We start from the raw sequence: 25,757 nt of genomic DNA on the forward strand, positions 1-25,757 counted from the left end.
AAGGGACTTCCAATGACTGTTTGAGTCCATGCCACGTCGACATGCTGAACTACACCGGGAAAAATGATTTCCGACACGATATTATAAAATATCCCATGACTTTTGTCACCTCAGTGTGTAAACACAGAGAATCCTCCATGTCGAATAATTTGTAAACACCACGCTCAACAATTAAAACACATATTGTAAAACACTACATATTTATTACCTTTGAGCTGCTATTTACTCTTTATCTGTCACACACTGCCTGACGAAAAAAGTGAAGCACACAGAAGTATAGGAGGAAGATAAATTAAAATTTAAAACATGTAAATTGAAGGCAGAGAGCGGAAGAGGGAAGGGAAAGGAAAGGGGAAGGATCACTGCTGTCGCTTGCATTGGGACATTACGCGAAATCGGCGGCGACGAATGAAAATGTGTACCGGACTGGAATCCGAACCGGGATCTACTGCTTACTAGGCAGGTGCGTTAACCAGTGCACCAACCGGGACACAGTGTATTCCCAAGTGCACGGACTATCTCGGCTCGCCTCATGGCCGTGCGCCACCTATCCACAGCCCCTGTCCATTTCCTCCATATCCGCTCTTCCGAGATTCCCACTGGAGATCGGACGTATTTGTGCATCCGCACTGAAGAAAGTGGATTCATTGCCCAGCTACGCCTATGAAATTATGTATGGATATAAAAAAATATATATAATGTACAACAGCCGTGACCAAGGCTAATGCCTTACTCAAATGCCTCACAAATCAGGATACTGCACAAGTGGACCAGTTGGCCAGGTGGAGACCCACACAGAGGTCCCTTTCAGATTCGGCCAGGTGCTGATTACGCTATCACAATGATTGCTCAACATCTGACACTGTTGGCGCCTGTTACATACCCTACCTGGTCTGCCAGCATCACTCAGCCCGAATGACAATGAAGCACTTCAATGGCTGTTCTAACTGTCACAGAAAACTGCACCTCTAATCATTCATGTACATGCTTTTGGCGTGTATGTGTACGAAATTTCATTGACATCCATACATGTCTTCTGTATGCTTTACTTTTTGTGTCAGGCACCGTTTACTAGAGACGTTTAAGAAAAAATGCAGTATCAACAAACACGTTGTCCATAATAAAAGTACTAACGAAGAATGAGCTACAGATAATCTCGATTAAACGGTTCATAATCATCCCTGAACTGAGATAAAAGTCACCATTTACTGATAAATTCGGGAAGTTTAGGAAATGCATTATCTTACAACATTGAATATGTATTTCACCATAGGGTCATAACCACCAACATTAAATCTACGGACATTTCACATAAAATTATTCCACTACTTATATTATAAAACTGAACTCCGTCCGAACAGGCCATGAAGGTCAAAGGTACCGACCTGCCACCGTGTCATCCTCAGCCCACAGGCGTCAATGGATGCGGATGTGGAGGATCATGTGGTCAGCACACCGCTCTCCCGGCCGTATGTCACTTTACGAGACCGACTACTTACATATGGTGCCATGTATTAGTCAATAATACGTGTTACCAACATACTTGTTACATTAACGCGTCATATGAACAACAATAAAATAGTATGAAATTTTCACCCTATAGCGGAGTGTGCGCTGATATGGAACTTCCTGGCAGATTAAATCTGTGTGCCGGACCGATACTCGAACTCGGGACCTTTGCCTTTCGCGGGCAAGTGCTCTACCGACTAAGCTACCCAAGCACGACTCACGCCTCGTCCTCAAAGCTTTAGGAGACGAGGTACTGGCTGAATTAAAGCTGTGAGGACGGGGCGTGAGTCGTGCTCGGGTAGCTCAGTCGGTAGAGCACTTGCCCGCGAAAGGCAAACGTCCCGAGTTCGAGTATCGGTCCGGCACACAGTTTTAATCTGCCAGGAAGTTTCAAAAAATAGATCAGCCTCGTCCTCAATGAATACCATAAACTCGAATCACGTGAACCCTTGCCCTGTGTGCTAGCTTAAACAGAGTTCCCGCCTGTTTTTGTGGGAAAAAAAGCACACTATTGACCATCAACGAAAGAATGTGTTACAACTAGGCTCACTTTGTCAACGTTAAGTAAGGACAAATTTAAGATCCTCTGTTTCAATGAGCGATACTGCCCCCCCCCCCCCCCCCCCCCACCTCCCTTTACAACATAAAAAACATTTCTGTATCTCCTATAAACACCCTAATTCTGCTGTTAAATGCAGAGGAGAGAACGAACAGATGAAAATACTACGTTGAAGGCCGCGATGAGGGTGAAGACCTATGTGATGACAGATTAGGAGCCGATACAGAAGAGATAGGGGAATCAGTATTAGAATCAGAAGAGCTTTGGAAGACGTAAGATCGAATAAGACAGTAGGGATAGATAGTATTCCATCCGAATTCCTAAAATCATTGGGGGAGGTGGCAACAAAATTACGATTCACGTTGCAGTGTAGAACGTATGAGTTTGGCGGTATACCATCTGACTTTCAGAGAAACATCATCATCACAATGCAAAAGCCAACAAGTGCGAGAATTATCGCACAATCGGCTTAACAGTTCATGCATCCACGTTGCTGACAAGGATAACATCCAGAAGAATGGAAAAGAAAATTGAGAACGTGTCAGATGACGATCATTTTGGTTTTAGGAAAGGGAAGGCCTCCAGACAGGCAATTCTGACGTTGCAGCTGTCAATGAAAGCAAGACTGGAGAAAACTCAAGGCACATTCATAGGGTTTATAAACTTGTAAAAAGCGTTCGACAGTGTAAAATGGGGCAAAATGTTCGAAATGATGACAAAAGTAAGGCTAAGTTATAGGGAAAGACGAGTAGTATACAATACGTACAAGAACCAAGGGGAAACAATAGAGTGGACAACGGAGAACCAAGTGCTCCGATATAAATGGTGTAAGACTGTATATAAATCGACGGAGAAATGACAGGAATAACAGACAGGTTCAAGAGTGGGATTAATGTTCAACGTAAAAAGATATAAATGACATGATTCGCTGATGACGTTGCTGTCCTCAATGAAAGTGAAGGAGAAATACAGAATCTGTTGAATGGGATGAACAGCCTAACGAGTAGAGAATAAGGGTTGAGAGTAAATCAAAGAAAGACTAAAGTAAGGAGAAGTAGCAAAAATGAGAACAGCGATGAACTTAACATAACTGGTGATCACAAAGCAGACAAAGTTCAGGAATTCCGCTACGTAGGCAGCAAAATAATCCGAGACTGACTGAGCAGGTAGGGCATAAAAAAGCAGACTAGCACTGGCAGAAAGGGCATTCCTGGCTAAGAAAAGTCTATTAGAGTCTACCATAGGCCTTAGGTTGAGGAAGAACGTAAATTTGGATCTCAGCATTGTATGGTAGAGGAACTTGGACTGTGGGAAAACCAGAACAGAAGAGAATCGAAACAGGTGAGATGTGGTGCTACAGAAAAATGTCGAAAATTAAGTGGTCTGATAAGGTAAGAAGTGAGGAGGTTCTCGCATAATTCCTTCACTTCATCTGATTCGTGATCACCCATCCCGATGTTCCATTTCTGCTGTTCTCGTTTCTGCTACTTCTCATTACTTTAACCTTTCTTCGATTTATTTTGTTGCTATTTCTCCCTGTTATTTTAGAAATTCTGATGGAATATTATTTAGCCCTTCTTTCTTATTCGAATATCAGTCTCTCAAAACTCTTTTAAATTTTGATTCTGTTACTGAATCCCCTGTCATTTCCCTATCGAGTTCTGTTTCTTCTTCTATCGAATGTCAGACAAATCCTTTCCGCCATAGAGGCCTTGAATGTATTCTTTCTACCTATCCGCTCTGTCCTCCGCACTTTTCATCTTTAGTTTAACGAACATTGTCTGACTTCTGTATACGTTGAGTCACTCCTTCGAACAATCATTTCGGTTTGTGCACATTTTTCATGCGAGCATTTCAAAATGGCTCTGAGCACTATGGGACTCAACTGCTATGGTCATCAGTTCCCTAGAATTTAGAACTACTTAAACCTAACTAACCTAAGGACATCACACACATCCATGCCCGAGGCAGGATTCGAACCTGCGACCGTAGCAGTCGCACGGTTCCGGACTGCGCGCCTAGAACGGCGAGACCACCGCGGCCGGTGCGAGCGTTTCGCCTTAACTTCCCTGCACTTCCTGTTTGTTTCATTCCAAAGTATCTTGTGTTTCTGTATTCAGAAATTCCATGAAAAATTTTGTTCTTCCGTGCTACTCATGGTTTCTTTCCGACTCCGGAGAATATCCTTTTTAGAAACGGCGATTCCTCTTCAACTGAACTTCCTACTGAGCCTCCCATTATCGAAGTATCTATAGCGTCCGAGAACTTCAGTCGTATCTCCTGGTAGGTACAGATCGAATAAAACGACTGCGATTCACACGGACTGCAATGTAGAGGAGCAATGTTGAAGGCTAGCAGCCAGCCAGAAAAACTTTTATTTGTATAGTTAAGCTGATTAGGTGAGCGGCTTTGCCCCTATTTACGTTGGACAATGGTTTCCCACACATAGTACTATGTACATCACTTCATAATAATTCTTTGGACTCCACAAATAGTATTATAATAGGTCAAACCGAATAAAATTTTTTCGTTTACAACGAAACTAGAGACTAGGAGGTAACAACAATAATGTTAGCGATTTTACTATTGTTATTGGGGTCCACAGTCGAAACACTAGCTAGACGTAATTTCCATGCTAGTGTATCCTATGCAGCGCAGGCATACCACTAATGGTAATGGTAACACTAGTGATAGTAGAAGAAACCAGATTTGTTTACGGGTGTACAAAGTGAGAATATGTGACGCGATGACTTCAGAGGAGGAGAAATTGAGATAGTATGCACAGGCTACGATCTTCCGGAAATGAGAAAGGTCTGGTGGTAATCAATACTCTTTAGTTGCAATAGAGTACAGGGAGCGTTCGGAATAAAGGCAGCCACTTTTGTTGTTTTAGTCAGTATGCTATTAGCGGTCTTTCGAAGCTGGATGATGAAATTTTAAACATTTGATTGGGTGTGGTCCAGCAACCTATCCTAGTTAATTACAAGACGTATGTAGAGCCACTTTGGTTGCAAAAACAACTATCAATCGTTAAGTTGACTATATTGTTTTCAATGTAATGGAGAGTTCTGACACACTCCTTTGAAGATCTTCAGAATGTGAACACATTCATCCCTTATCGTCTACGGATACTGCATGCAGTAAACATCTTCAGTGTTATTATTGCAAACCGTATTCACTGTTCTGTGAAATTGCAGCGCATAAATTAGTTCTAATGGCAGATTTGATTTTTTTTTATAATTACAATAACATAGATACCAAATGCACACACTTATTGATACAATGTTGGTCAAAAGAAAAAAATTTCTCACAGTCCATAAAGACAGTCCTACGAGGTACGGACAGAAGTAAAGCTGTTAGTACCGGGCCTGAGTCGTGCTTCGGTAGCTCAGTTGGTAGAGCACTTGCCTGCTATAGGCAAAGGTCCCGAGTTCGAGTCTCGGTCGGGCACACAGTTTTAATGTGCCAGGAAGTTTCACAGTCCTGATAGTTCATCACAATAAAATTGCAGTGTTTTTCTCAAAGTCTGAGCAGAAAAAGAAAATGCACGCGGAAGTAGTGGATTTCCATGCAGTCTTGAAGAAGTAGTGTTGTCCTTCCAACGGAAAGACAGTGCTGACTCTTGACATGCAGACAGGTAATGGGCCACAACAGAGCAAACCAACAGCAGAGTCAGTCGAAGTTTTGAAGAATATTGGTAGGTCGGCCATCACAGAGCAGACCCACTGTAGTCCTTGTAGAGACATCTGTTGCGACTGTGCAGGTGCACAATCACCATCGAAGAGTCTTTCGGACAATATAGCAAGTCCATAAACCACAACTTGTGCACTAACAAAGTTTTTGGAATTGTTCTTAGACCCAGCACTGGTGTTAACTAGTCCCTTGCTGAACTGTTAACACACGTCCAAACACTAACAGTCCCGACTTCTCACATATTGTGCATATACTATAACCAACAGAAATATGTGCAGTGAAATGAGCGCTTACAAGTTACTTAATTTGATGAACTGGTGTCAATTACAATTTTATAACATGAGAATACAATAACAAAGGTACCAAATGCATCATTCAAGAACATAACAATACAGATAACATTTGTAGTAATACGGGCTTTACAAAAGAATCGAAATAACATATACATCAGTGTTACAGGAATTATGACGTAAGTACATACATAAAAGATCAGAATAACTTTTGAAACATGAGCAACAAAACAGAACAGATAAATAATGTCTAAACATCTTTACAAAGTAAATAGCATAGTATTAGAAAAATTCTGCAACATAACTCTCATCAGCTATACACATAAAGACAGGAAAAACACAAATACACAAGGGTACACAAACACATAGCAGAATAACACTAGAGGAAAGGGCAGGTTTTGTTTTCAGTGTAACATTTGGTACTGCAGTCCAACCCAAAACTTCATTCCATAGATCTTTCGTCTTATTTCAACATCTGTTTCCACCAAAAAATCCAATCCAAGCATGCTTTCGGTATTTATATGTTCACATATTTCTGGTGTGAACTCTTATCTTTTCGCGTAGTTAACGAGGTGGAGTATGGAACTTGTAATTCGTAATGAGATTGTGGATGATCGAACTGTATCAAATTAATGTGCTGTCGAGTGTAACAGTAACTCTAAATACGACCACTTTCGCTATTAGTTTGCTTTCTGAATAAACATTATTCTAACCAAATCGCAAATGTGTGGCCTACGTCATTTATGCGTCGTTAATTTAGTTCCCGATATTATTAGTACTGTTATTATGTGTTATGTTAACTTTTTATTTCGCAAACTTGCCATCTACCAGACAATTTAACCAAAGGGTCACAAGTGTCTAATTTAGGGCGTGTAATGATTCAGGTGCCGTTCAACCCCTAGACGAGTTTGAGCCAAGACATTTCGACCAAGAGGAACCGCACGTGAGGCGGAACACCTTTGGGATGTTAGCTCGCAAGTGTTCATCATGTTTTGGATTATCAGTGTATATGAGCACTGGTTCATCTTCGATGCTATGAAACATATCTCTTCTAGTGCAAGCTCTTTGCTATCATTATTTTGAGAGGATGAAATAGTGACCAAAACAAGGGAAAAAGAGTCTATCAAACATGGCCTTGAAAATGCATACCTTAAGAGCTATTAGCCCTTGTTCAGCAGAAGAGTTTCACTCTAGGGAAAATAAACAAGTGTTCATAGGAGTTAAAGTTTGCATTTTAACCCTCATGTTTATTAGACTTTTTTCTTGTTTTGGCCAGTATTTCCTCCTCCCAAAATACGGAATGTGAAGACCCTGCAGTATAAGAGATCTGTTTCATACTATCGAAGTTGAACAAGTGCTGATATCTCTCAAGCTATCCATTTAGATCCCATCTACTAGACATTTATTACTTATTTCTGAGTAACGAACCAGTCCATTATCACTTGCCTACTCTGATTTGCCTCGAACTTGGTTTCGAGATCTACAGATGTTTACAAAACACTCATTGTCGAAGTGACGTGCCGTAAGTGGTGCGCGCTGAAAACCACTCCTGCGATGATGAAACCTATTTTAATGCTTACTGGGAAGACGCCGTCGGAATACTGCCACCTGTGACTTCTACAGGTCACTGTGGCTCAGTTCGATCGTTAGCAATTCATGGACGAGAGACAGCTCCCGCTGACGAAGTGTCAGCGCAGCCACGTCGTGTGTTCACAACAAACCACACAAATTTCCAGTCGCCATTACTTATACGGCCGCTAAGCCATGCAGCCGCGGCGGTGACAGCGGAGCCGGCAGATGGCGAACGATACGGCCGGACACGGCGCCGTCCATTAGGCAGTCCGGCGTATCGGCAGCGTCTCCGCCTGTATTTGTAGCGGCCGGCCCGCGGACCTGCCTATCTGGCAGCCCATCTGGACGCCGGCCGGCCGATATCGCCTCCGCATTTCGAATGTGATCGCGACGTCTGCCGCGTGACTTACTATTGTTTCGTGTCGTCGCGGGACCTGTTGTCCCGTGTCGCATTCTTCAGCCGGTCGATTTGAATAGATTAGAATCGGGGCAGCGCGACTACGGCTGGTAGTTGGGCCCCTTGACGTTCTGGACGCAACAGCTTTCATTTGGTTTCCTCCGTCTGCGTCTCAGCCCAGCAAAAACTGCGTGGTGGCCATTTGATAGGCGCACTGCTGGGGAAGCTACCGAGTGGTTACAGTTTAAAAGCAGGTCCAGTGTAGGCCGCAATTATTGTATGTCAGCGAAACTTGGTAGATATGCTAATGCGTTCATGCGGAACCGATTTACACTGGAAAAAATTAGTTCCAGTATTGGTCACCATGTGCAAATCTGGTGGTCTAGACTGTTTGTATGACGGTACGGCATCCACACTGTCACTTGACGTGACTGAGCAGTATGGCTATCGCGAAAAGAAACCTTGCGCTGTTGTTGAAACTATTTTATGTAACGGCACCAGTTTACAGTGCTTCATTGAGAGGTTAACATTGACTAAAAAATCTGTGGAAAGGCCCGATGCCATTAAATGTTTTAGGGAAGATGATAATGGAATTCTAAAGCACGCGCGAGTTTGCTATAGCACCTCGAAGAGGAAGGCGTCCTATTCCAGTCGAACGTATTGACTAGCTTGCTATTGATGTGACTGACCATGCAGCACATACATACCCCACGTTGTGCCAGTGCTCGTGCAATGTCACGAGACCACTCTATTCCATCGTCAATAGTAGGGTAAGTTTGAGGTCTATTTTACACTGGTATTCGTACAGGAACTACATCTACATCTGCATCCATACTCCGCAAGCCACCTGACGGTGTGTGGAGGAGGGTACCTTGAGTACCTCTATCAGTTCTCCCTTCTATTCCAGTCTCGTATTGTTCGCGGAAAGAAGGATTGTCGGTATGCTTCTGTGTGGGCTCTAATCTCTCTGATTTTATCCTCATGGTCTCTTCCCGAGATATACGTAGGAGGGAGCAACATACTGCTTCAGTCTTCGGTGAAGGTATGTTCTCGAAACTTTAACAAAAGCCCGTACCGAGCTACTGAGCGTCTCTCCTGCACAGTCTTCCACTGGAGTTTATCTGTCATCTCCGTAACGCTTTCGCGATTTCTAAATGATCCTGTAACGAAGCGCGCTGCTCTCCGTTGGATCTTCCCTATCTCTTCTATCAACTCTATCTGGTACGGATCCCACACTGCTGAGCAGTATTCAAGCAGTGGGCAAACAAGCGTACTGTAACCTACTTCCTTTGTTTTCGGACTGCATTTCCTTAGGATTCTTCCAATGGATCTCAGTCTGGCATCTGCTTTACCGACGATCAACTTAATATGATCATTCCATTTTAAATCACTCTTAATGCGTACTCCCAGATAATTTATGGAATTAACTGCTTCCAGTTGCTGACCTGCTATTTTGTAGCTAAATGATAAGGGATCTATCTCTCTATGTATTTGCAGCACATTACACTTGTCTACATTGAGATTCAATTGCCATTCCCTGCACCATGCGTCAATTCGCTGCAGATCCTCCTGCATTTCAGCACAATTTTCCATTCTTACAACCTCTCGATACACCACAGCATCATCTGCAAAAAGCCTTAATGAACTTCCGATGTCATCCACAAGGTCATTTATGTATATTGTGAATAGCAACGGTCCTATGACACTCCCCTGCGGCACACCTGAAATCACTCTTACTTCGGCAGACTTCTCTCCATTGAGAATGACATGCTGCGTTCTGTTATCTAGGAACTCCTCAATCCAATCACACAATTGGTCTGATAGTCCATATGCTCTTACTTTGTTCATTAAACGACTGTGGGGAACTGTATCGAACGCCTTGCGGAAGTCAAGAAACACGGCATCTACCTGGGGATCCGTGTCTATGGCCCTCTGAGTCTCGTGGACGAATGGCGCGAGCTGGGTTTCACACGACCGTCTTTTTCGAAGTCCATGCTGATTCCTAGACAGTGCAGCAACTGAAGAATTCCATAATACGCAGAAACGTTCTACTTTTTTCCTTCGATTTCTGGTTGATATCGAAGGCCATGACTTAAGCTCGGCCAATATTCCATGGAGTGACGAGGCACATTTTACCCTACAGGTTGCGGTGAATTCACAGAACTTCCGAATTTGGGGTACTGTTAAACCGCGTGTTGTGCACGAAGAGCAATTGAACTCGCCGTCTGTGACTGTCTGGCAACGATCACGATTATTCTCAGTCCGTTCTTCTTATAGGACCTGCCAGGTGTACTGTGACGCTTGTACGTCATCGGGAAATCCTTGTACACCACGTGATAGCTGCTTTATAAAAGTGCAACTGTGTGTAAACCACTGTTTTCACACAAGATTGGGCAACATTTCAAGTCGCTCGTCCGGTGAAAGATTTGTTTAATTCACCAAAGTGTTGTCTCCAGAGGTTTTCCAGGTGCAAGGCGTACAAGATCACCTGATCTGAATACACTGACTTTTTTTGCTGTGGCAGGAGTACATAGTTCAGATTCGATTGGCACTGGTGCGAGCAGCCATTGATCACGTCGTTTTACGTATGCAGCATCTCGCCGATTTGTCCGGTCCTTACAATGAACAAACTGTGTAAGCAGCGCCTAATAGTAAAGTCCATATTATGCATTTGTCAATGTTTAACTTTTTCTGGCGACGTCCCATTCCTAACCCATTATTTCTATACGTTTTCTTGTAAGTCAGCGCCAGATTTGCACCTGCTAGTGAAAATTAGAAAAAAAATTTTCAGCGAAAATTGGTTCCGCATCAACCCCTTAGAACGTCTATATATTTCGCTGCTATGTGAAACTCACACTGGACCTCTGTGAGTAGCACTATAATTATAACCAACGGCTCTTTATGGGGTAATACATTTGTGACACTATCCAACGACAGAAGCTCAGTTCTTAAGAAGCTGATAACAGATTGATTTGATTTTATGTAATTACAAGTAAAGGAAATATGTGCTGCAGGCTGCGAGAATGTAGTTCAGCTCTTTATTTGCTCACGGAATGTCTCATGAATATGGCCAGGTTGACTGCAGGTATCCCTTACAAAATTTATTCCAGAACAGTTAATATCTTACCATTACACACTAGAACAGTAATGCCTCCACTATATCAATAATTTTCTTGGGCTCACTTTCCTAGGTATCAGTTTCCCCTTTCAGGCAAATAGAATTTTGCATTGTGAACTCCTGCTCTGGAGATTTAGAGCACTTGATTAACAGACGACGTATATTAGATCAGTCGGCACTGTGAGCCTCGTGCCTCAAATAGAGCAACGTCCCCGTGTGGCGCACGCATAACAGCGCAAACAGCGCTCTGTAGCTACTGAAACGTCCCCTTTGAACAATTATACATGACTGTGCTTAAACTGACACACAATATTTTTGGCGCAACGCAATCTGACTTTCAAAAATCCCTACAAAAGAATGGCCCTGACTAACATTAACCTATACGTTTCATAAATCACTTACCTCACAAAAATCTTCGTTACTCGAACTACTGCAATACAGCGAGCGCCACTACTGCCAGCTAAATAAAAGATTCAAACTACGGAAGGCACTAACTACTGATACGGATAGTTAGCAAATGAAAGATTTTAATAGAGAACAAACAATGTATTTACCTTAATAGTGTTCAAAAGTCATAATATATATAGCAGTTCATGACATCCAGTCTCACAAATTTCAAAACTCCGTCATTTCTCTCCCCACATCCACCACTGCTGGCGGTTCACCTCCAACTGCGCAACGCTACGGGCTGTTCACATCCAGCTGCCCAACACTACAATGGCAGACAACAATGCAAACCAGCCACAGACTGCACACATCACAGCCAGTGATCTTCATACAGAGCGCTACTTGGCGTTCCAATAAAAAACCCGCACAGCCTACTTACACTACCGCCACTGGTTTTAGCTGTTTGTCATCACTTAGTTCCACGACCAAAGTCTTGGGCGCCCTCCCAGCGGACAGAAAGCTTCACATACGACCCTGTTTCGCTGTATGATGCTTATTTTAGTTGACGTGTTAATCGCAGCTGTCCCGCTGGTACTGTTCGAGAGGATGTGCCGGTACCGGTTTCACCCTCTCCCGTCTTCGTCCTACACAAAGATGATACCACAATTTACAAAACCATTTTAGTCACTTACGCCCAATGCAAAACTGTCACACTTCGCAAAATTAAAGCCGCCTTTCGGGGCGAAGGAAAGGAAAGCGTTTTTAATTAGGCGGTGCAACCTACCCGACCAGATCTTTCACCAAATCATGTCATACGATAAACAAGTCGGTGATAGATGTATATCGTTTGATCCCATAAAAGAAAGCAAAGTCACAAGTATGTAGTTTATCTTTCAAGCTACTTAATATCTACAACGATAGTGGATTTAAAGCGATTAATGAAAATACTGGAATAGAAGCGAATGATCTATCAGTAGCCAAATCGTGTTTTTTATGCTGACAACCTTACACTGATTTCTAGGAAAGAAACTGACCAGTAGATAGCTGTTAATGAACTAAATAAAATGTTATTTTTACATGTAAACTGAAAATTTCTGAGAAAAAAACGAAAATCCTATGTTTATTTATAAATAAATATTTACAGGGTGATCAAAAAGTCAGTATGAATTTGAAAACTGAATAAATCACGGAATAATGTAGATAGAGAGATACAAATTGACACACATGCTTGGAATGACATGGGGTTTTATTAGAACCAAAAAAATATAAATGTTCAAAAAATGTCCGACAGATGGCGCTTCATCTGTTCAGAATAGCAATAATTAGCATAACAAAGTAAGACAAAGCAAAGATGACGTTCTTTACAGGAAATGCTCAATATGTTCACCATTATTCCTCAGCAATAGCTGTAGTCGAGGAATAATGTTGTGAACAGCACTGTAAAGCATGTCTGGAGTTATGGTGAGGCATTGGCGTCGGACGCTGTCTTTAAGCATCCCTGGAGATGTCGGTCGATCACGATACACTTGCGACTTCAGGTAACCCCAAAGTCTATAATCGCACAGACTGAGGTCTGGGGACCTGGGAGGCCAAGCATGACGAAAGTGGCGGCTGAGCACACGATCATCACCAAACGAGGCACGCAAGAGATCTTTCACGCGTCTAGCAACTTGGGGTGGAGCGCCATCCTGCATAAACATCGTACGTTCCAGCAGGTGTTTATCGGCCAGGCTGGGGATGATGCGATTCTGTAACATATCGGAGTACTTCTCACTCGTCACGGTAGCAATGACAAAACCAGAATCACGCATTTCCTCGAAGGAAAAAGGCCCGATAACGGTAGATGTGGTAAATCCAACGCATACCGTGACTTTGTCGTAGTACAATGGAGTTTCCACGACAGTTCTAGGATTTTCGGTAGCCCAAATTCTGCAGCTGTGGGCGTTGACAGACCCTCGGAGCGTGAAATGAGCTTCGTCGGTCCACAACACGTTACTCAACCAATCGTCATCTTCCGCCATCTTTTGAAACGCCCATACCGCAAATGCCCTCCGCAACACTAAATCGCCAGGTAACAGTTCATGATGCCGATGTATTTTGTACTGATAGCATCGGAGGGTGTGCCTAAGTGCTGACCAAACAGTAGTGTATGGAATGCCGATGCGACGTGCGACTGCACGAGCGCTGACTTCCCCGTGCACAGACGAACTCGCTACAGTCTCCATTTCTTCCTGAACCGTCTCAGCAGCATTACGCCTTGTGCTCTGCCGGCCACTGCGGGGTCTATCGTCTAAACAACCCGTGGCTTCGAACTTCGAAATCATTCTCGCCACAGCTGCATTTGTCAACGGACCTTTACCTGTTCGAATCTCATTCCTAAGGCGATAGGATCGTAACGCTGAACTAGCACATTCCCCATTCTGATAATACAGCTCCACTAAAAGTGCCTTTCCAGGTAACGTCCACATGCTGCGATTGCTAGCGCATCTGATTATCTTTCTCATTACAGCTCCTTTTATACACGATTCTCATGCGGAGTCACTGACGGTTTGCTGTCATCTGGCGGACATTTTGTGAACTTTGTTTTTTTTGTTCTAATAAAACCTCATATCATTTCAAGCATGTGTGTCAATTTGTACGTCTCTATCTACATTATTCCGTGATTTATTCAGTTTTGAAATTTATACAAAATTTTTGATCACCCGGTATCTAAATGTCACGGAAATCGGTGAAAGTGATATACATGTACAGACAAACACATGGTGACACTTTCAGGAAAACTGGGTGGTTTATGAGAGAGAAAGAGCTTCACAAATCGAGCAAGTCAGTAGCGTGATGGTCCACATCTGGCCTTTATACAAGCAGATATTCAGCTAATCATAGGTTGAGAGACTTGTTGAACGTACTCCTCTTATATATCGTGCCAAATTCTGTCCAATTAGCGCGTTAGATCGTCAAAATTGCGAGATGGTTGGGCCTTGGCCATTACCCTCCAAACGTTCTCAATTGGGCGACCTTGCTGTCCAGGGTAGGGTTAGCAAGCACGAAACGAGCAGTAGAAAATCTCGCCGTATGCTGGTGCTGAAATGTAAGTCCAGGATGGCTTGCCGTGAAGGGCAACAAAATGCTGGTAGCGTATCATGGATGTACCACTCTACTGTAAGGGTGCAGCGGATGAGAACCAGAGGGGTCCTGCTACCTAATTAAACGGCACTCCAAACAACCATTCTTGGTTGTCGGGCTTTATGGCGGACGATGGGTTGATATCCCACTTGTTTCCATTGCGTCTCCGGACGCGTCTTCGCTCGTTATAGGGGCTCAATTGTAAGTGGCACCCATCACTGAAGACAATTCTACTCCAGTGAGTGAGATTACCGATTAATAGAACTGATATAATTCTGAAATTTTTATGTGGCAGTCTAGAAGCAGGATTATCACTTGACGTTGGTATTATCACGTCCCTTAGGGAGTATTCAATCAGGCACAGAAGTTCGTCCTTGTGCCTTCATCAAAAGATATAATGGTTAATGACCATGATTATATGTTTTTGCCTGTTTCTGGAACAGACACACACGGAATCATAGATCTCCCGGTGATGCATAACGCCTTTCTTGTACAGTCTGCAACGAAGACAGATGAATATTTCAGCGACAGAGTCATCCTGATTAATCATCGTAGTATGTGGAAGAGTGCGATAGTGATATTTTGTACAGATTATTATTCACCGAGGCTGCTTGCATTCCTATGGTTCCGTCTTTTAAAATGGAACGATATAGAGCAAGTAAGAGGCAAGCAGTAAATATCAAAGGTAGTAGTTTCAATCGCTGCACGAGTCTTGCACAATCACGAACAGGTGGGTGAGCTGTGTCGAGCTCCATCTCGACTGCACAGACTGCTGTGTGTGTGTGTGTGTTAGACGAAGCGTATCGCGTTGCAGATGGCGGCCACAGAGATAGCCTATTTGGCGTAATGAAACCTGTCGTACGGCGCGGCAGCAAATTGATGGATAGAGCGTTTTCCGCCGGTGCGCTGCAGAGCGGTGCCCGGGTCGTGATCATGACCACTGCCAAATTGAAAACCGGTAACGAGGGCGATGCGAAGCGATGCCGTACCGCGCCCTCCGCCCCCAGCACCGCCGGCAGCTCGCCGTGACTAGCCGCCCCCTAACGCTAACTAGCCGATCGGCAAAGCTCGGCGCGCGCACGCCTTGGTAATCGAGACGTGTACGCCTGCCCGCGTCGATCGATGAGATGCTCGAGATGGAGCTCACCCCTCGCACTGGGGGGTGGGCTGTGTTAATATGCCACTCCTCTCCTAGAATCTAGCATCTCACGTGCTGGAGTATTGATACCCAAACACTGGAAACACGATAATTGTGATACGCAGAAAAGCGTAGATGGTGCGCCAAATTGAAGCCAAATGCTGCTTACGGTCGCCATCTTCTTACTATCGTAGGACATAGCGAAATGAGCTGTCCGTGACTCTCGTATGCCATCGGACGGCTCTTCAAATTGAAATACGCGTGTTTGACGATACTTACCATTTATTCACAGTTTTGTTTACTTTAAATCCCGTAATAGTGTTTGGAAGCTTTTCACAAAGATATCCTGCAATCGCTCATCGATTGGTTTGAGTTAGCCCTCCATGAGGCACAGCTGTACCGTACCATGCCACATATCAAGTCTGGATTCCTGTCCTTGTAGTTTTGAAGGACTGATGGGCTTTGCCTCAGTGCCTTCTGTCTGAGTTTGGATTCTGAAACATGTTGGTTGATGCTACATGTCTTTTCGTTTTGTTGTGGTATGTGTGAAAGTATGTGTTTCGAGTGATTTGCACCACGTGTCTGGACTCTTGTATATGTAGTTTCAGGACTGATGGACTTCACATTAATGCCATTTGTCTGAGTTTGGGCTTTGAAACACGAGGGTTCATTTTACAAGTGTTTATGTTTTGTTATGGTGTGTATGAGTTTGTGCCTTCCGAGTGATTAAAGCCAAGAAGTGACGGGTTCAAATGGGTCTGAGCACTATAGGACTTGACATCTGAGGTCATCAGTCCCCTAGAACTTAGAACTACTTAGATCTAACTATTCTAAGGACATCACACACATCCATGCCCGAGGCGGGATTCGAACCTGCGACCGTAGCAGTCGCGCGGTTCCGTACTGAAGCGCCTAGAACCGCTCGGCCACTGGTGATAGTGTTTTTCGGGTGTTTATAGTTGACTTGGAATGGATCAGTGCCCAAGGATGACATGATTTGATGAGATGAGTATCTGTACTTGTGTAGAATGTTTGGATTTTCTGTTGAATGAATGATGAAATGGTGGGCATGTTTGTGTTTCTGTCAGTAAGTGTATTCGGAACGAATGGACGTGCGTCAGTTATTATCCTGAGAGCCTTGTTTTGAACTATTAGCAGTTTTGTTATTTGGGAATCTGCGGCCATCCTCTAGATCTCACACCATAAAATTCGAAGGACCTCTATCTTCCATGTGGGTAACTTGCATTTGGTGGCAAATCTATTGCATTTAAGCAATGGGTGTAACTAGTATAGTCTACCCAAACACAGAGTACACGCATGGGATATATTCGCATTCCAAAACAGTTTTTCATCAAATTTTGGGTCTAAGTATTTGGCCGTGTCACACCAGGGGAGTTCTGTTTCGTCAATACAGATATGATGATTTGGATATCTCCTTCTGCTTGTGAACATTACGCCACTGCACTTTGTGGGATTGGCTTTAATTTTTCAGAGATTAAACCATTATGTAATCTTGTCGAGGTGCCTTCGGAAATTGACGACTTTGTAACTGGGATGTTCGCGCGACTGGCGAAGACAGCAGTGTCATCCGCGAAGAGGACAAGATGAATGCTGTCTCCCTGAAATACTGTATAAGGAGAGGGAGGGGCAGAACAGCTCTCTGGGGCACTCCTGCCTCCATCAACATTATTGTTATACCTGTATAACTTCACATAAAATTTCCTATTTGAGAAACAGGAGTTCAAAATCTTGTGGAAAGTCATAGTAAAAGAGCTTGTAGATTACACTGTCGTGCCAGACACAGTAAAATGCTTTTTCTTTGACTGAAAAGACGTCCCTCGTGCTGCGCTCGTCGGGTCTAGCCTTGCACATCTGTTCAGCACTGCTGCAGTAACGCCTTTCACCTCTGGCAAGTCCCGCTTGTTTTCAGCCATTGGGAGTAATCCTCAATCGAGTAGGCCACGTGGCCGAAAGTGTCTGACTGCACTTTGATCTCGACAACGAAGCCAGTATATTGGTGTGGTTCGGAGGTTGCGACTGCAGTTTTGGAGATTTATGGTGAGACCGTTTTTAGTTCTTTGTAGTGGCTGTTAGTAGACAACGTTCATTATATTTCAGTAATATGACTTTCGTATACGCACATTCATTTTGTTACCAGTTCGCGTGCTGAACTGGTGATGAATTTCAAATGTGATCTGGTATTTAGGTGCGAGGCATCGCAGAGGTACGGAGGTAGTTGGTTTCTCATAGGTTGAAAATGATTACAGTCGTAGTTACTCTGTCCGATGCAGTTTTGTCACTGTCTCCTGTATTTTAGACTACTGAGTGCTTCAGTCATTACGACTTGTGAGATAACAACGTTCACACACTACAGCTGCAATGACTGGGTGAACGCACATCTGCCGCTCACAGTTGTTAGTTCAACCTGCAACTGCAGCTACTGCCCTGACACCAGTTGTTCGCCGAGAACAAAACAGAGTCTGAATTCTGGACGGGCGGTTTATTCTGTCACCCCAGTATAACTGCCTACGAAATCTTCCTTAAGGTTCCTAATGTCATCAAGCAGGATATTTCCCCTTTTCAAACATTATCAATCGCAGCGTCAGAATTGCCTCTCTGGTGCCTTTACCTTTCCTAAAGCCAAACTCATCTTCGTCTAACACATTCTCAATTTTCTTTTCCATTCTTCTGTATATTATTCTTTTAGAAACTTTGATACATTAGCTTTTAAGCTGATTTTCCTATAATTCTCCACTTGTCAGCTCTTGCACCCTTCCGAACTGTGTTGATGATGTTTTATCGAAAGGCAGTTGGTATGTCGCCAGACTCATACATTCTACACACCAACGTAAAACGTGAATAGTCGTTTTGTTGCCAATCCCCCCTCCCCATGATTTTAGAAGTTCTGCTGGAATGTTATCTATGCGTACTGGCTTATTTGATCTTAAGTCCTCTAAAGCTCTTCTACATTGTGATTCTAATACTGGACACCCTATCTCTTTTAAATCGACTGCTGTTTCTTCTTCTGTCCCCCGTACAAATCATCGCCCTCATAGAAGCGTTCAGTTCACGCTTTCCTCCTATGCGCTCTCTCCTCTGCATTTAACAGTGAAATTCCCGTTGCAATCTGAATGTTACGAAGCTTGCTTTTAGTTTCAAAGAAGGTTGTTTTGGCTTTCCTACATGATGAGTCAGTCCTTCCGGAAATCGTATCTTTTTCGATATCTTTGCATTTTTCATGCAGCCAGCTCGTCTTAGCTTCTCTGCACTTCCTGTTTTTTTCATTCCTCAGCGACTTGTATTTTTATATTCCTGTATTTCTCTGAACATTTTTGTACTTCCTTGTTTCATCGATCAGCTGAAGTACCGGTATTTCTTTTGTTACCTGTGGTTTATTTGCTGTTACCTTCTTTCTACCTATGTGTTTCTTTCCAATTTCTGTCATTGCTCTTTTTAGAGACGTCCATTTCTCTTTGACTGTACTGCGTATTGAGCTATCCCTTACTGCCGCAGCTAGAGCCTTAGAGAACATCAAGCGTATCTCGTCATTCCTTACTGCTTGAGTATCCCACTTCTTTGCGTATTGATTCTTTCCGACTAATCTCTTAAACTTCATCCTACTCTTCATCACTACTGCACTGTGATCTGAGCCTATATCTTCTCCTAAGTACGTCTTACAATCAAGCATATGGTCTCAGAATCTGTGTCGGATCATAATGTCAGCTAACTGAAATCTTCCCGTATCACCCAGCGTTTTCCAATTATACCACGTTCTCTTGTGATTCTTGAACAGAGTATTCGCTATTACCAGCTGAAATTTATTACAGGACTCAATTAGCCTTTCTCCTCTCTCATTCTTTGTCCCAAGTACTTATTCTCCTATAACATTTTCTTCTACTCCTTCCCCTACGACTGCATTGCAGTCCCCCATCTCCCTTTACGTACTGTGTCCTCATATCCGTACTCTGTCTCTTCATCTTCAGCTTGCGAGTCGGGATCCACATCTCTCGTGGGGTATAGAAATTCAAATCACAACATTGTCCCTGTTCTGGGAAATTATCTTACTCATTAAGATCCTGCGCATAATTCTGCGAGAAATGCATTCTTATTTGCCATCAGCTTTATTTATAATTTTTACGTTTGACCGGTTTCAACTAATTAAACCTTCAACAGAAAGAGAAATTATAACATCCGTTGCTTTAGAAATGCATATTTCTCGCAGAAGACTCTTTCATATGTCACATGTGACACTGATATAACTAGAGTTTGACGATACCTTGAAAAGGTCACGGATTGCGCGGCCCCTCCCGCCGGAGGTTAGAGTCCTCACTCGCGTACGGGTGTGTGTGTTGTTCTTAGCGTAAGTTAGTTTACGTTAGTTTAAGTAGTGTGCAAGTCTAAGGACCGATGACCTTAGCAGATTGGTCCCTTAGGAATACACACACATTTGAACATTTGAAAAGCTTAGGTAAGTTGCTCACACATTCCTGACAGTTAACAGACGACTGTCATCTCAGGATTCACTTTTTCTTTCTTCAAACCTCAAATCGTTCTATACACATCATCTGATATTTTCGTATGTCACAGTACTCTCTCTGGTGTTAGTAACTGTGCAGTCTGCCGCTTTGACTGATGAAACGTGGTAGCCTGGTAGACACATGAATGTGGTGAGAGTAGGTGCCATTATACACTGAAGAACCAAAGAAATTGGTACACCTGCGATTTAAGAGTACGAGGAGGTGGAGATCTCCTCGGAACATCACGTTGCAAGGCATCCCAGATATCCTCAATAATGTTCATGTCTTGGGAGTTTGGTGGCCAGTGGAAGTGTTTAAACTAAGAAGAGTGTTCCTGGAGCCACTCTGCAGCAATTCTGAACGTGGGGGTTTCACATTGTCCTGCTGGAATTGCCCATGTCCGTTGGAATGCACAATGGAAGTGAAAGGATGTAGGTGATCCGACAGGATGGTTAAGTACGTTTCACCTGTCAGAGTCGTATCCAAACGTATCAGGGGTCCCATATCACTCCAACTGCAGACGCCCCACACCGTTACACACCATCCACCAGCTTGAAAAGTCCCCTGCTGACATGCACGATCCATGGATTCATGAGGTTGTCTCCATACCAGTACACGCCCATCCGCTCGATACAATTTGAAACAAGACTCATCCGAACAGGCAACATGTTTTCGTCATTAACAGTCCAATGTCGGTGTTGATGGGCCCAGGCGAGACTTAAAGCTTTGTGTCGTGCAAGGGCACAAGAGTGGACCTTCGGATCCGAAAGCCCATATCGATGACGTTTCGTCGAATGGTTCACACTTTGATGATAAAAAAAAAAAATTATTATGTAACAAGGAAAAATCGATGAAAATGTGGGGAAGAAATGGCTTTAAATATTTATGTTATTTACTCTTTCAGTACGAACTTTGTTGTAGAACCCCTTATTTACGTGTGGTAATAAAAATTCATTTAGACAGAATTAAGCAAATTTAAAATTACGTGAACCTTAGCAACCCTTTCATGCTGATAAATTCGAACTAACTAATTAATAACATTTATTTGAAATTTGTGTAAATTAATTTTTTTTACGTATTTCGGCCTCGGCACACATTTTCTAGATGCAGTAGGTTTTTAAATATTTACTGAATTCTTTCCCGGCGTTAACTATGGAACACAAGACTGTCTCTGTTAGTATAAAATGGTTAAATATTGCCAAGCCGACCTGAACGCGTTAGCTATGGAACACAAGACTGTCTCTGTTAGCATAAAATGGTTAAATATTGCCAAGCCGACCTGAACGTTTAATTATCATTGACAAAACACACTTCACTATACGTTTAAGTTATTTGCTTTAGAAATGGAAAGAACCAACAGATTGACAACTTCAACGTTAATTATCCGCCTATGAATGCACAAATGTAAAACCAGTAATAAATTCAGTGAGCCTCAGGATCGCTGTAAAAGAAAATGATTTCTTAATTCACTGCTAATTTTACGTGCTCCCGATTTACGAATTTGGTTAATTTTATAGCGGAACAATTTTTTAAATGTGCCGCCGCTGAAAATCGTTAGGTCGCGGCACAGCCCAGCAACACCAACGATAATCGCTAAAAGTGCTGAAAATTCGTTAAAGAAATATTATAGATGACATGGGCAAGCTAATTTACATTAGTAATAAATAATTTTGATAAATTATAATGTATTTAGACCATAACAATAATTTAAATTACACACCTGTACAATTTCTCCTCTAATGGCGGCTAAAGATAGATACAGACAAACGAAGTCTACTCATTCATATAATGCTACGTCACAGAACCTTACCTCTCTCACCTCTCGAGGAAGACGACAAAGAATACACATTACATAGCGCTATTTATATTATTGCTGATTGTGAATGTCTCTTTGTAATCTTACAACATTATTTTCCTCTGTGGCTATATTTTATATTTATCATAGGAGATATTAACATATTTCAATACTACATTATGAGTATAGAAATATTACGATCATAAATACATGGAGAATATTATTACAGAAAATATTACAATAATAACCAACGTCCTTTACACAAAATTAAATAACATTTTTTGTTAAACAATTACAGTACATACGAACTGCTTCATAGCGGCGTACATAGTACAATTAAATGTCATTTCATTTTATTAATAGTGTGTGTGCTGCCAGGGAACGTTACATTGCCCCCTGGCAGCATTTGGCAAAGAGTTTCTTTACTTTGACACAATGGTGCCAGTAACGTTCTTTAAAATTCTGTTTTTATTTTTTATTTTATGGAATGGCTCTTTTAATTAGTCCCAGGGTTATATATGTTCATATCTCCCCCATTTGGGCGAAGGCAGACAGGAAACCTGGGCAAAACTGTGCCGGAGCCCAGCCATCCCAGTTCGTTCATGATTAATCTTGTCTCTTTAATAGTAATTGTTTTTGAAATGATTTAGCAGTTTGTCATCAACGGTTGCATAATATCAGTCACAAACAGTTCAACGAAAGTTTTTGTGTGAGTTTAACAACTCGTAATTATCATTTTGCGATATACTGCAAGGTCACTTGTCCTAGGATATATCAATTAGTTTTTTGAAATCATTTAGTACAACGTCACTTTCATAATGTTCTCACTACCTACGTGTTACAAATCCATCTCCTATACTTGTTAGTGTTCATTTTCTCTCGTCAGTTTACGGGTATACATAATAAGTGTTCGATGTTTGTCAAAAATCGAGTTCATTGACATGTTATGCAGTTTGTGTAAATATTTAGGAATATGTCAATAATGCTCCGTGTAGGTCACCGCTCCCGGTGTTGACAGCTACGGCGCGGATAGGCATGTGGCTGTCTGTTCTGCTACGGGTTGCTGCGGCCGCTGCATGGCGGAAGTAGCCGGATGCTCGTTGTATTATCAGCTCGCCCGTGTGACATCTTCTTGCAGTGCTCCAGCAAACATGCAACAAGTTCACAAATAGTGTACTATCCTTATGGACATTTTTTCTGCTGTGGGAAAGAACGCACACAGTTATTGGCAGTTATTATTCGGTAGGCCTTCACTAGTCTGGTTTGCACAATGTTTCGTTGTCACAGTAACGCGTTTTATGGGCACACAATATTTTTTTCACCATGTCATGACTTGTCATTAGTCACACGCAAGTTTTCGCCTTAGAACAAAATGTATCTCTGTAGTCAATGCGCTTTCCTGCCGTCCCTTGGCACACAAAGAATATTTTTTTTGTACACACGCACAGTACAAGTTATAGTTTGACACTAGCTTGGTCCACCGTCTATTATCGGCTCACTGTGCGTGTCGTGTTAGTTCCTTGTCCGTTTGCACACACCGCGATGATACAGTTTCTTATTGCTTGTTAGAAACAACCTCGTGACGTATTGCTGCAGTTTTAACAATCACTGTCTGTCTCTGCCACACAATACTGCACATTTGTTTAAGTTTTTTCAGTTACAATGTCCGTTGTGCAAATTTTTTGTAACAGCACATTCGTAACTTTGTTCGCTCTTTACCAAGGTGTGTGATAATTGCGTACATGGTAACAAATATTAAAATTTCGTATTAGTTTGCCCAAAAATCATCTATATTTATGTTCGAGTAGATTTTATTTGTGCATTCCAGCCGGATGCAGGCATATTGTTCAATAACTCCTTTGAAACTATGTCTCACTTTACTTCAAGGTCCAACGTAACTGCAGTGTAGTCTCTGTAGGGTAAAATTGACTTGGACGGTATCAGGCTAACTCTTTTTACTGATTCGATCTGTACATGCTTCAATTGAAGCTTCTTTGTGCGTAACTTTGCGTTGCTTAAATTTGCAAGAAGTTTTCCTCCAATGGTGCCCTCGGGTCAGTACTGGGTGCATTACTCTCTTCGGTAATACTGGTTTGAAAATAAAGTTCTCAGGGTCTCATACTATTAATATTATTCCGGGTTCGTACCTGTCAATCTGACAGCTACACACATATATATGTATATATACATGTAATGGAAAAGACTGTACCAAGAAATATTTCAAGTTTTACACACACATATAGAATATTATGCAGTACACAAACTAATCACTACTAAAATGTTCCTCCTGACTGATCTCTGTAACAATTTAACACTACAAATAATTGCACTAATCAGGTTATCTGTGCAGACATTTAGAGCATGTTTAAGGTAACACTAATTAAAAAGAAGACATAACACAAACAATCATAAACAAAAGAGAAAATCAATCATATTCTTATAACTAAATTCTTCTACACTAGTACATCATCTCTACAGATTACATCATTAATGTTCATTCATTTCCAAAAGAATGGTGTACCTTTTCACACTTAACACATAGGACTATTAGTCGTTTACTGTAGGAATATTTTCACATCCTTAGGCGGATACTGTCCCCGTACTCTCCCTGATTGGGAATCTGCTAAGAGATGGCTACTACTTCCTTCTCGGACCAAGGAATGGAGTATGAGGCTCGACAGTGAGTTTTGTGAGGCTTCACCTCGATATTGTATTGATATCCCTTAACAACTCCTGGTCGTTCTGAAAAAAACATCTGCATAATCAGATAATAACTGTACCAAATCCTGCTTTTGCATTGAGTTCAAATTTTCGGACTGTCATACTTTGTTCACAAGTGCGTCCACATTTGCTGTTAATTGATCACCTTGAACGTCTGGATAATAGAGATTTTGTCCTAGAGAATGATTGTCTAAATGTAGTATCCACTGATTCCTACATTTCATGTTAATAGCATTACAATTAGGCACAGGTACCTCTTCAGATCTTAGCATGGACAATTCTATCCTCCTACCCGTGTTCAGCAAACTTAATGTTCCCCGAGAAAGGTCGATTACTGCGTTCCTTTCTCTCAGAATATGTACCCCCAAAATGCAGGCTACCTTTAAACCCTTTACTACCAGGAACGAGCACGCTATGGCTTCTCCCCCTATATACATCTCTACACGTACTTGGAGTTTAATTATTTGTCGCTGTGCACTGATGGCTCTAGTGACGTTGCAATTGTTCACAGGGAAGGTCAGCATACGCTTTTCTTTCCCCAGTACTCTGAATAAGTCCATACTCATGACACTGACAGTAGCACCTGTAACTACGATTGCTTGCACATCAATAATGTTAATTTTGATTTCTATTATCGCCTGTACTTTGTCATTGGGCTCCTTTATGCAAGTGGGTGGTTCAGTTATCAATTCATGTCCCATCTGTATCCCGTCATTATACCTGAGGATACAGATTTCCGATGTTTTGTTCTGTGTCGGGCTGCTCTCGCTCCAAACCTCAGCCGACGATGGAGAGCGTATCTCGACTGAATCTAGTTTGTTGGATTATTACTGGTAGATGGGTGTGGCTGCTCTGTGCCGCTGACCTCCACTATGTGTAAGTTGTGTTGCGTCGGCCGCCACGGTTGCGAAATTGGCGTATTTTGTGGTGACGGTCGG

The sequence above is a fragment of the Schistocerca gregaria genome, chromosome 5, assembly GCF_023897955.1.
Source record: "Schistocerca gregaria isolate iqSchGreg1 chromosome 5, iqSchGreg1.2, whole genome shotgun sequence".
Classification (NCBI taxonomy): Eukaryota; Metazoa; Arthropoda; class Insecta; order Orthoptera; family Acrididae; genus Schistocerca; species Schistocerca gregaria.